Source organism: Staurois parvus, unplaced genomic scaffold (assembly GCF_062004578.1).
Source record: "Staurois parvus isolate SC_StPar_1 unplaced genomic scaffold, SC_StPar_1.0 ptg000017l, whole genome shotgun sequence".
In the NCBI taxonomy this organism is placed as follows: domain Eukaryota; kingdom Metazoa; phylum Chordata; class Amphibia; order Anura; family Ranidae; genus Staurois; species Staurois parvus.
Genome location: NW_028317813.1, coordinates 15,144,854 through 15,158,451, shown reverse-complemented (window position 1 = coordinate 15,158,451; position 13,598 = coordinate 15,144,854). Strand labels below are relative to the sequence as shown.

Sequence of the window (13,598 nt, the reverse complement as noted above, 5' to 3'; positions counted from 1 at the left end):
ACAGAAATGAGGCTGCACGGCCCCAAACGCACACTGTCTATGTTTGGGGCCACTCACCCACACACTTGATGAGGCCTGTAGACCATGAATGGGCCAGAGGTTCAGTACCCATCTGAATGAGGGTAACAGTAAAGGAATTGAACCAAAGAAACACGAGGCACATTGCTTGGTCAGAGCCGCATCCATCAGGTCTGTAAAATATTTTGGTTGGTGGTATTTATAATGATCATTGTGCCACTGAAGCCTCAGGTTGTTTGGTTCCACAGAAAGTCAGGCAGCTAAAGAGAATGCCATGATAGCGTTCACCAGTATGAAGAATGCCCCGCATCCCAAATGAACACACGTGCTCCCTCCCGCTTCCAGTATACCACCTGTCCACTCTTCCCCAACGTTTCACACATGCAAAGTGGATGTACATCACCAAGACTCACAACATCCTGGCTAAAACAAATACATGCAAACTAATGAAACAATTGTGTAATGCTTTAAAAAAACAAACAAAAACCAGCCGATATTCCTCTTCAGACCTATTTGAAGTACGATTTTACTCTGAGATTTGATGTAAGCTACGAAGGCTGACAATAAATTGATCAAAAATCAGCCATTTCAGCAGGGGACCAGCCAAGTTTGGATCCATTTGTGGGCATTGCGTTGAACAGAAGTCGATCTACTGAAATCTACTCAACTGACCTGTTGATGTTTCAACGGACTGTGTTGATGGGGGAATCCCTCCCACAAAGCTATTGTGTTGTCCCGGAGGAGAGGCGTGGGGGGACCCTTTCCGGTCCGGAGATCACAATGATTATTACTAGTGGCTATAACTGGCAATTATTGCATGTAAAATACGAAATGTTGGTTGTGCCTAAGACATACAGTTGGCTTGGGTACAATCAGCCTGCCCATTGATGGTTCGAATCTCAGACGGTCCTTGCTGAACCGGCTGAGATTTGAACCATCTATGGCTGGCTTAAGGCAGCATTCAAATGGATGAATAGAGCCAGCGCTGATGACAGTAGAAGGACTCCGCCGATTCCTGCTACCTGTGAGTGGCTAGCTGTGGCTGCCAAACCAAGGACATGTCTCCATTGTCCTCAGCCACCCATGCCTGTCCACATAGCCAGTGATAATCTGCTGTGTTTGCTGCTGGATGCAGTGCAGGTGCCAGAAACCCCCCAGCATTGGTGTTAGTTGCCTGTACAAATGTTGGCTAAGGCAAAGACATAGACATGCCAAAACTGGAGGAGAACTGTTGACCTAGCAAATGTGATATTCCAGTGGAGACAAGAAAGACGGTAAGCAGTTCCAGTTTCATGTACATGTATTTTATACCCTCTGGTCATATACAAGTCCAGTGTAGTGTATTCTACACCCCCACCCCAGCCATGTGCAAGTCCAGTGTAGTGTATTCTACACCCCCACCCCAGACATGTACAAGTCCAGTGTAGTGTATTCTACACCCCCACCCCAGACATGTACAAGTCCAGTGTAGTGTATTCTACACCCCCACCCCAGACATGTACAAGTCCAGTGTAGTGTATTCTACACCCCCACCCCAGACATGTACAAGTCCAGTGTAGTGTATTCTACACCCCCACCCCAGACATGTACAAGTCCAGTGTAGTGTACTGTATTCTACACTCCCCGTGTCATGTACAAGTCCAGTGTATTGTATTTAATATCCCCAGGTCATGTACAAGTCCAGTGTAGTGTTTTCTTCACCCCCTGGGTCATGTACACGTCCAGTGTAGTGTATTCTACACCGCCCCCCTCCCAGTCATGCACAAGTCCAGTGTATTGTATTCTATACCCCGGTCATGTACAAGTCCAGTGTATTGTATTCTATACCCCGGTCATGTACAAGTCCAGTGTAATGCACTATGCTCCACTCATCCCTGGGTTATGTACAAGTCCAGGATAGTGTGTTCTACACCCCTCCCAGTCATGTACAAGTCCAGGGTAGTGTATTCTACACCCCCCCCCCAGTCATGTACAAGTCCAGTGTAGTGTATTCTACACCCCCCCCCCCCCCCAGTCATGTACAAGTCCAGTGTAGTGTATTCTACACCCCCCCCCCCCCAAGTCATGTACAAGTCCAGTGTAGTGTATTCTACACCCCCCTCCCCCGGTCATGTACAAGTCCAGTGTAGTGTAGTGTATTCTACACCCCCCCCCCCCAGTCATGTACAAGTCCAGGGTAGTGTATTCTACACCCCCCCCCCCCAGTCATGCACAAGTCCAGGATAGTGTGTTCTACACCCCTCCCAGTCATGTACAAGTCCAGGGTAGTGTATTCTACACCCCCCCCCCCCCCAGTCATGTGCAAGTCCAGGGTAGTGTTTTCCTCTCCCCCTGGGTCATGTACAAGTCCACTGTAGTGTATTCTACACCGCCCCCCTCCCAGTCATGCACAAGTCCGGTGTAGAGTATTCTACACCCCCCTCCCCTCCCAGTCATGTATAAATCCTGTGTATTGCACTCTATGCTCCAGTCATCCCCGGGCTATGTACAAGTCCAGTGTAATGTATTCTACACCCCGGTCATGTATAAGTCCCGTGTATTGCACTCTATGCTCCAGTCATCCCCAGGTCATGTATAAGTCCAGTGTAATGTATTCTATACCCCGGTCATGTACAAATCCAGTGTAATGTATTCTATACCCCGGTCATGTACAAGTCCAGTGTAATGTATTCTATACCCCGGTCATGTACAAGTCCAATGTAATGTATTCTATACCCCGGTCATGTACAAGTCCAGTGTAATGTATTCTATACCCCGGTCATGTACAAGTCCAGTGTAATGTATTCTATACCCCGGTCATGTACAAGTCCAGTGTAATGTATTCTATACCCCGGTCATGTACAAGTCCAGTGTAATGTATTCTATACCCCGGTCATGTACAAGTCCAGTGTAATGTATTCTATACCCCGGTCATGTACAAGTCCAGTGTAATGTATTCTATACCCCGGTCATGTACAAGTCCAATGTAATGTATTCTATACCCCGGTCATGTACAAGTCCAGTGTAATGTATTCTATACCCCGGTCATGTACAAGTCCAATGTAATGTATTCTATACCCCGGTCATGTACAAGTCCAGTGTAATGTATTCTATACCCCGGTCATGTACAAGTCCAATGTAATGTATTCTATACCCCGGTCATGTACAAGTCCAGTGTAATGTATTCTATACCCCGGTCATGTACAAGTCCAGTGTAATGTATTCTATACCCCGGTCATGTACAAGTCCAATGTAATGTATTCTATACCCCGGTCATGTACAAGTCCAGTGTAATGTATTCTATACCCCGGTCATGTACAAGTCCAGTGTAATGCACTCTATGCTCCAGTCATCCCCAGGTCATGTATAAGTCCAGTGTAATGTATTCTATACCCCGGTCATGTACAAGTCCAGTATATTGCACTCTATGCTCCAGTCATCCCTGGGCTATGTACAAGTCCAGTGTAATGTATTCTATACCCAGGTCATCCCCAGGTCATGTACAGATAAACTGTGAGCTCTTTGGCCTAGCAATCATATTTCCAGCAGGGAGACAATGAACCAGTCTGCACTGGAGAGAATTGCATAATCTCATTATTCTAATAGGTTTTGGTAGAAAAGCCCCTGTACTACAGAACATTGTGCTAATGCAATAAAAACAAACACACAGCTCCACCATGGAGGGGACCAGGTCTGATAGAGGTTAGCAGTGCTACAGCTGGGAAAGAATATGCAGACAGGATCAGCAAGTACATGGATCAGGATCAGAGGCTACATAGATCAGGACATGAATCCGTACATACATCATGATTGGTAAAGCACATGAATCAGGATTTGGATAAGTATATGGATGAGGATCAGTTCATAGACTAACAAGTACATGGAGCACTATATGTATCAGTGTGTATATGGACCAGTAGGTACAGGAGTTAGGATATGGATCAATATACTGTTCAGGTTCAATAAGTATTTGTATATAAGTGTAAGTACATGGGTCAGTAAGTACACTGATCAGGACATGAGTATCAGGGGTCAGTAAGTACACTGATCAGGACATGAGTATCAGGGGTCAGTAAGTACACTGATCAGGACATGAGTATCAGGGGTCAGTACATGGGTCAGTATCAGTACGCTGGCAAGTATCAGGATATGGATCAGTAAGTACTTGGACCAGTGTATGGATTCGTTCATGGATCAGTAAATACATGGTTCAGGACATGGGAAAGTATTAGGGGTAGTAAAAGGATCAGTATCAGGACAAGTAAGTATATAGGTCAGGATCAGGACATGGATCAGTAAGTACATGGGCCAGGTCATGAATCATTAAGTATATGGACCGGTAGGTGTATGGATCAGTATCAGAACATATATGAGTATCAGCACATGGATCAGTGTGTACAAAGATCAGGACACGTATCAGTAAGTATTTGAACCAGGATCAGGAAATGGGTCAGTATCAGCACCAGTATATGGATCATTAAGTATATGGACCAATAGGTACATGGGTCAGTATCAGGACATGGATTAACAAGTACAAGGATTAGGACATGGATCATTAAGTATGTGGACCGGTAGTTACCTGGGTAAGGATCAGGTCATGGATCAGTAAGTATAAAGAGAAGTACATGGATCAATAGGAACCTGGGTGAGGATCAGGAGGGTTCAGTTAATATACGGACTGGTAGGTACCTGGGTGAGGATCAGATCATGGATCAGTTAGTATATGGACTGGTAGGTACCTGGGTATGGATAAGTTAGTATATGGGCTGGTAGGTACCTCAGTATGCATGAGGTCATGGATCATTTAGTATATGGATCAGTAGGTACCTGGGTATGGATCCGCCCATGGATCAGTTAGTATATGGACCAGGCCATGGTTCAGTTAGTATATGGGCCGGTAGGTACCTGGGTATGGATCAGGCCATGGATCAGTTAGTATATGGGCCGGTAGGTACCTGGGTATGGGTCAGACCATGGATAAGTTAGTATATGGGCCGGTAGGTACCAGAGTATGGATCAGTTAGTATATTGGCCAGTAGGTACCTGGGTATGGATCAGTTAGTACATGGACTGGTAGGTCTGGGTATGGATCAATATATGGATCAGTAGATACCTAGATATGTATCAGGACATGGATCAGTGTTTGGACCGGTAGTTACCTGGGTAAGGATCAGGTCATGGCTCAGTAAGTATATGGACCGGTAGGTACCTAGGTGAGTTCAGGTCATGGCTCAGTTAGTATACTGGCCGGTAGGTACCTGGGGGAGATCAGGACATGGCTCAGTTAGTATACGGGCCGGTAGGTACCTGGGTGAGATCAGGACGTGGCTCACTAGGTATATGGAGCGGTAGGTACCTGGGGGAGATCAGGACATGGCTCAGTAGGTACATGGAGCGGTAGGTACCTGGGGGAGATCAGGACATGGCTCAGTAGGTATATGGATCGGTAGGTACCTGGGTGAGATCAGGACATGGCTCAGTAGGTATATGGAGCGGTAGGTACCTGGGGGAGATCAGGACATGGCTCAGTAGGTACATGGAGCGGTAGGTACCTGGGGGAGATCAGGACATGGCTCAGTAGGTATATGGAGCGGTAGGTACCTGGGTGAGATCAGGACATGGCTCAGTAGGTATATGGAGCGGTAGGTACCTGGGGGAGATCAGGACATGGCTGAGTAAGTATATGGAGCGGTAGGTACCTGGGTGAGATCAGGACATGGCTCAGTAGGTATATGGAGCGGTAGGTACCTGGGGGAGATCAGGACATGGCTCAGTCGGGTATCTCTCCGGCCCAGCTGGGATGATAGAAGAGCTCCAGGCAGCACGTTGTCACTTCCTCTAGGATGGGATCGCAGAGGGGGGTGGGAGCCGTTGGTGGCTGGAAGTTTTCAGTGTCCCTTCATAGGATGCACAGAGTCCTCCACATCCCAGGATGGCTCCTATCTCCAGGCTGCCGCTCATGCAGATGTCACCTCCATACGCCGTGTCGCCGTCGCATCTCTCTCCAGCCTCTCATCACATTCAAACTCACCCCGAGCCCCTTCTCTTCTGAACAGCTGAAGGGTGACGTCACCTGCTCCGGACCACACCATGTCTGCTACACAGAGGGGGGGTTGGGGCCAGCAGCCATCGCAGCCACTGAAAATACTTGGTGCTGAAGACAATGAGGAGTGCATGGGGAGTTCTGAGAAATAAATCTCTCTGTGTTCAGGGACAAAGGCAAGCTTTGCTGTGGGTGGGCTAATGGAAGCAAGGAATAATGAGTTGAGTAATCCCCCCCCCAAAAAAAAAAACAGCAATGGTCTGGGCTGGAGATAATGGTAGTCAGTGGGAAAATTGGGGTGGCTTGTCCCAGGACAGTATGATGACTGATCACTGGCCAGAGATATCATCATCATCAGAAACAATTATCAGAAACAACATCCATAGCCATCACTTTTCTTTCTCATTTTGGATAGAGTAGGGAAGGTTATAACCCCTGTCAGTTCCTTTGCCATCTGCCTCCCATTGAGGAGATTTCCTTTCACTTCCTGTCCCATAGCCAAAATAGGAAGTGAGAGGAAGTCCCTCCAAAGTGAGGGAATGTTTGGGTGTCACCAGAACTAGTGTCCCCATTGGAAGATTTCCCCTTTGTTCCTGTTCTGGTGACAACCCAAAATTTGGAATTTTCTTTCAATCTCGGTAATAATAGTAAACTGGATAAATAGAGAATATCTCCCCAACAGGGGCACAGACTGCAATAAAAACTGACCGGTGTTCGAATCCCTCTCCAGTCCATACAAAACGAAGGAAGACATTTTTGCCTTTAGTTACACTTTTAATATGAAGTACAGGAAGAATTACAGGGTGGTTATCACTCATAATCTCTCCTCACTGCAATACATACATTAGACTCAAGCACGCGTGTGCTGTTTATACTAAGAAGGAAGAATACATTTAAAGCTGAAATCCAGGCAACCAGCTAAATACGCCAATAAAAAGTATGTAGGAGAGCATCTACAATTTGTTTTTCAGTCCATCCAGTCTTGAGATTTACACAGCTCTGCTACATAGCACATCCCTGTCTGGTAGAGGAGGGGAACTGATTTAGTGCAGACCTTTAAGGCTCATTCAGACGTGCGATTAGTCCTGTTCTCCCTGCAGAACTGCTGGCAGATGCATGAGCATGCATGTCAGAGCCGTGTGCAGGCAGCCCATAGAAGTGAATTCACATGCAGTGTAAAACGTTGACATGCAATTGTGTATGTGCATTCACTGCGTGTGCATCCACTTCTATGGGCTGCCTGCATACGGCTCTGACATGCATGCACACTCATCTGTCTGGGGCCGGAGCTAATCGCTCCTCTGAATGCGTTCTTACTCAAAAAAAGATTTCCTACTATAGTCCTCCCTCTGGGATTCTTCACACTCCATCCCCTCCCTCCTTCCTCCAGTCTTGCAGAATGACCCCAGCCTTGTTCCTGGGCAGGGGCGAACTGACCATTTGGAAACTCGGGCACTGCCCGAGGGCCTGGGGTCAGTAGGGGGCCCCATGAGATGCCCCTGGTACCTTTTTCATAGGCTTTTTTGAGTTTGGGCAAGGACACAGGGGCCCCATTATCCCCTATTGCTCGGGGGCCCCATGAGTTGTCAGCCCGCCCCTGTTCCTGGGTCCTCTGGGATGTACAGGTGTCATATCCTATGAAGCATCAGCTAGCCAGATGCAGCCAGAGAAGGCAGAACCTGGCAGTGTGTTCTCAGGGGCCAGCTGCCAGAACCCAGAACGAATGTCCTCCCAATGATATAGGAAGGAGGATGGAGGCATTAGACCCTAGCATGGCAGCAGATCACAGCCTGTGCTGGATTTCTCATTAGGCACTGTAGTCATGCGCCTACAGGCACCCTTCATAGAGGGGCACCTGCCACACCTGTCTGGAGAGAGAGAGAATTTTGCGCTTCTCTCCCTCCCGGGTTCAGCTACAGGCTGCGTGGCAGCAAACAGCAGCGTCTTCAGGATGTGGGTAATCCAACAGACAGAGGACGCGGTGAAGATAGACAGCGAGGACAACTAGGCCTGAAAGCCAGAGAGGGAGAAGAGCTCCATCACCTCCTTGACCCCTGAAGAGGAAAGCAGCAGTGGGTGAAGCATCCCCAGCGCCTCCCTGAACCAGAACTCCTCCAGTCTCCACTCCAACATCAACATCACAGTCTGCAGTGTTCCCCTTACATCAGAGTTCCCCTTTACATCAAGGTCTGCAGAGGTCCCCCTTGCACTGTAAGGGGGAACCCTGCAGATTATGATGTAAAGGAGAACTCTGAGGACTCTGGTATAAGGGGAACTCTGGGGACTCTTGTGTAAGGGGGGGCTCTGGTGACTATAGACCCCCTTACATCAGAGTTCCCCTTTACATCAAAGTACACAGAATTCCCCTTTACACATAAAAATATTTATACAAAAATATTTCATAGAAAAAAAAAAAGTCGGGGGGGGGGGGGCCTTCAGAATACTCTGCCTACAGGCTCCTGAGCTGTAAATCTGGTTCTGATCACAACTGGTCATGTGGATACATTTATAGCAGATATCCTACAGAAATAGGTGAGAGGGGACGATAAAATAAAAAAAATCACAGGGGGTAATAGGTCTTGTCCCACCCCCAGCCTGTCAATGGACACTGAAAGAAAAAGCAGTAGGCTGATGAGCTCAGTTCACCCTCTCCCAATCTGAACTCTGCTGTACAGGGGCTGTAAGGGGCCAATACTTAGGCTAGGTTCACATCTATGCAGAATTTGTTTGATGCATTTCTGTATTGCGTTGCGGTTTGCACTTGTGATTTTGCCACGTTTTTGATGCATTTTGAGGGTTTTATTTTTTGTTGCTAGGCAGATTTTAAATGCAAAACGCATCAAAAATGCGACAAAAACGCAGAAAAGACGCAATACATGCTTTTCTGCAGCATTCCCATTGAAGTCTATAGAATCAATAATGCAACGTTTTGCGTTCAAAAAAGTCCCTGACCCTTTCCAAAAAACACATCGGGTGAAAACACAGAGATGTGAACATGTCCAATAGGAAATCATGTTAAATGGACTGTACTGCGTTTCTGCAAAACTCTGCAGAAAACACTTAGGTGTGAACTTGGGGTAAGTCAGATTCAGGTTCTCACACTGCTTTTAAGAAATACATTTTATCATGTAGAGGCAACGTTTACACCAGTGATGGGGTGAGGATAGTTTGCTGCATTCAGAGGCTCTGGATGAAGATACACTTTGTATTAAGGCCAGATACAAGCTGGCCAATTAGTTGGGGCTAGTTTGTGTATGGGCAAAACACAGAAACACTGGAAGCATGCTAGCTGTTGACACAGGGTCACTCAGGGGCTCTATTTACATGTAACCTCTGTCCATCTTCCTTCCTTCATAATGTCCTTAATTCAAGGGGCACACTGTCACCCCTGACAGGGCTTCCATCTTCACCTGTGCCTTCTTCCAGGTTCCCGGGCTCTGGCAGCTAGAATGGCCGAGCCGCGATGACGTCACTCCCTCGCATGCATGCAAGAGTCACTTTTTATGGCACACAGCTCTGGAGGAATAGCATGGACATGGTTTAGGTGATATTTACAGTACCTACAGGCACAAAATGGTAAAATAAATGACTTTACTACCACTTCAAACTCACCTGTAGCCATAATTGATGCTGAAAATATAGAAATCACACTGGCAACCAGTTAAAAAAATTGACTCAACTTTTCTGTTGTGTGTATCTGTGTGCCACATGGAGCATGGAGAAGAGAAAGAGCAGCAAAGAATTGTCTGAGGATTTGATAACAAAAATTGTGAAAAGCATGGACAATCTCAAGGTTACATTGCCAATCGATGCTGTGCAGACACAGATTCATACATCAGCAGAGTACTAGAAACTCCTCCCTCAGATCTTTTCCTGAGGACAGGAAAGACCTGGGAAATGTCATGTGACTGCTGAACAGCAATGATTCAATAAGGTACTCAGATGATTTATTTATATTAAATCAAATACAGTGGCATGATCTTTATACACTGTATTGGGATGTCTGCCTTTACAAGCACATGAACTTTAATGGCATCCCAGTTTTAGTCCGTAGGGTCAATATTGAGTTGGCCCACCCTTTGCAGATATAACAGCTTCAACTCTTCTGGGAAGGATGTGCACAAGGTTTAGGAGTGTGTCTATGGGAATGTTTGACCATTCTTCCAGAAGTGCATTTGTGAGGTCAGGCACTGATGTCAGACGAGAATGCCTGGCTCTCAGTCTCCACTCTAATTCATCCCAAAGGTGTTCTATCGGGTTGAGGTCAGGACTCTGTGCAGGCCAGGCACGTTCCTCCACCCCAAACTCGCTCATCCATGTCTTTATGGACCTTGCTTTGTGCACTGGTGTGCTGTCATGTTGGAACAGGAAGGGACCATCCCCAAACTGTTCCCACAAAGTTTGGGAGCATTAAATTGTCCAAAATGTCTTGGTATGCTGACACCTTAACAGTTCCCTTCACTGGAACTAAGGGGCCAAGCCCAACCCCTGAAAAACAACCCCACACCATAATCCCCCCTTCACCAAACTATACACTTGGTACAATGCAGTCAGGCAAGTACCGTTCTCCTGGCAAATGCCAAACTCAGACACGTCCATTGGATTGCCAGACAAAGAAGCGTGATCCGTCACTCCAGAGAACACGTATCAACTGCTCTAGAGTCCAGTGGCGGCATGCTTTATACCACTACATCCAACGCTTTGCATTGCACTTGGTGATGTAAGGCTTGGATGCAGCTGCTTGGCCATGGAAACCCATTCCATGAAGATCTGTACGCACTGCTGTGCTAATCTGAAGACCACAAGAAGTTTGAAAGACTTTAGCTATTGACTCTGCAGACAGTTGGCGACTTCTGCACACTGTGTGCTTCAGCATGCATTGACACCGCTCTGTCATTTTTCATGGTCTACCACTTCATGGCTGAGTTGCTGTTATTCCCAGTTTCTTCCACTTTGTTATAATACCACTAACAGTTGACTGTGGAATATTTAGTAAAAAGGAAATTTCACGGATGGACTTATTGCACAGGAGGCAACCTATCACGGTACCACGCTTGAATTCACTGAGCTCCTGAGAGCGACCCATTCTTTCAGAAATGTTTGTAGAAGCAGTCTGCATGACTAGGTGCTTGATTTTATACACCTGTGGCCATGGAGGTGATTGGAACACCTGAATCCAATGATTTGGAGGGGTGTCCCAATACTTTTTGCAATATAGTGTATATAAATAAAAGGGATAATGGCAATTAAACATTGTATGTTTAGTATCACTTATCATTTAAGTGTTGCATATTGAGACTTCATTCATGTCCCTGCATAGCAGTGCAGTGCAGCGCTGGATGCTGTGCCATCAACTGTACTGAGAAAAAAAAACAATTGTCTATGTGCCGTAGCAGTGACCTGCATTTATCCAGTGTAGACAACTGCAGATAGTGTAAACAAGTGATGCAATGGCCTCCTTATGCAGGCCATAGATGGGTCGAAAACCGGCTATTTTTTTAAAAAAAAAAAGAAAAATCGGTCATTCAATAGGCCGATACCTACGGTACCTTACCACCAATGGTAAAAAAAATCGGCTGATTTTCGTCCCATCTACGGCCGGCATTTAATTACTTCTGTCCCTGCAGAGAGCTCTGCTATTATATTTGACATTAAAAAGTATAGCGGTTGCAACATTGTATCTATTTGTATCCATTTTGGATACAGATGGTTTTATTCGGATACAAATAGATACATTGTTGCAACCACAATACTTTTTAATGTCAAATATAATAGCGGACTGGAATTCTTTTTTTTCTTCTTTTTCTTTTTCTTCTTCTTCTTCATTTTCTTCTTCTTTTTCTTGCAGGTCACGGCTCATGCGCAGATTTTTTATCTGTAAAAAGATCGGCCAATTTGCCCATCATTGCTGCGAAAATCGGCCGATTGACAAAATAGGACGATTTTTTTCCAACTTTATAGATTAAAAAAAGTGCCAAAATCCAGAAAAACGGCCGACCAATTAAACCAATAACGGTGCGAAAATCAGACGATTTTCAACCCATCTATGGCCTGCATTAGTCAACTCATGGGTTAAAGTGGTAGTATACTCGTTTTAAGAAAAAAAAAAAAGTTTCCTGCTGCAAGGTAATTTAATAATATATGCATCGCATACTAGCACATTATGAAAGACATACCTTAGAACGATTCCTCCAGTGGTGCACTGTCACCTCTGACAGGTCTTCCATCTTCACCTGGTCTTCCTTCCGGGTTTGCAGGCTGCTTGAATGGCTGAGCCGCGATGACGTCACTCCCACACATGCAAGCAGGAGTCTCGGCCACAGCACACACTTCTGAAGGAACAGCACAGGTATGCTGTTGCTTCAGAACGCATGCACCGGTGATGTCACCGGCTGCTGCTCCATAAAATATCTCCTAAACGGTGCACATTTAGGAGATAGTCGTTTTAGAGACAGGTAAGCTTTATTATAAGCCTACCTGTAGGTAAAAATGAATAAAGTGATTTTACTACGACTTTAGATAAAACATCACTGCATCCTTGCAGCCATAATAATATCACACAAATTTTTAACACCTACATGATAAATAAGGGGAATAGGTTTAATGAGGATGTTTTTACAACAGTTGATGGTCAACTGACACTTGCTCATAGATGTTCTGGCCCCACAGAAAAGAGTTCACACCTAGATCCTAGAGAAAGGACTTGGTGTCCTGTCTATTCACATGAATCTGTTTAGAATAATTCATAATCCCAGTTCCAAAACGTTTTGCAATGCAATGGGACCACATGTCTTAAAATGTGATGTACTTTAACCCATTCCCTGCAGGCTTGGCTGATTCCTTAGGATGGGGCTCACCAGGGTTTCAGTGGATGCTTTCTAGGAATATCCTGTGGGCAACCTGGCTTAACCTAAACCTGGGACCTCTGATTGAACCTGTTGTCCTGCCTACCATGGTAACTCTCATTTTCCTGGGCACAAGCCCGTGTCCAAGAGTACGCCCATCAAAACAGGTTAAGCACCTAGGCTCCTAAAAAAAATAGTTTGTCTTTACTGAAGAACGCTAAAAAACCCTTTTTAGCTGTACTTTTCTTTAGGGTTATAGGAGTACATTTATAATTGTATACCTGTGATCCAGAGTCAGCTGATAGCAGGCTATTCATGTGTACTCTTCAGCGCTCCAGGAATTAAATGCCAAAGGAAGGCCAAGGGAACCAGTACCAAGGTGGTGTATGGATAGCGTTTCGGAGATGCAGCCCTCCTCAGGCAGGGAAATCAACAACTGGAAAAGAGCAGACAGGTGGTGCATACACCTAGTGCATTATCCTAGGTTTATTTAAAAGTGAAAATTACTAAAAAACATATTCACAAACATGGCATTTATGTAAAGCTCAGTATGAAGGTAGAGATGGCCAAAACAATGGCAGGGTGTCTGACTGTCAGTGTGGTCAGCTAACGCGTTTCGGGGACGAGTCCCTTTCCTCAGAGCTAGTGACCAGCCTGGATTTGGGTCATGCTATAAATAGCTATGGCTGAAGACATAAAGAGCTGTGCTCCTC

General features: G+C 45.8%; 1 protein-coding gene across 2 annotated transcripts in view; it reads right to left on the bottom strand.

Annotated features, from left to right (window-relative positions):
- Nucleotides 1-6,074, bottom strand: part of LOC149473346 (transmembrane protein 198) — a 48,198-nt gene extending 42,124 nt beyond the window's left edge. Inside the window, exon 1 of one of the 2 annotated variants that reach the window (XM_089680275.1) lies at nucleotides 5,746-6,074. The gene's annotated coding sequence lies outside the window, so the exon portion shown is untranslated. Of the gene's footprint in view, nucleotides 1-5,255; nucleotides 5,282-5,745 lie in introns of those variants that run through there. The other variant, XM_089680282.1, reaches the window with a different exon arrangement.
- Nucleotides 6,075-13,598: the final 7,524 nt, after the last annotated feature.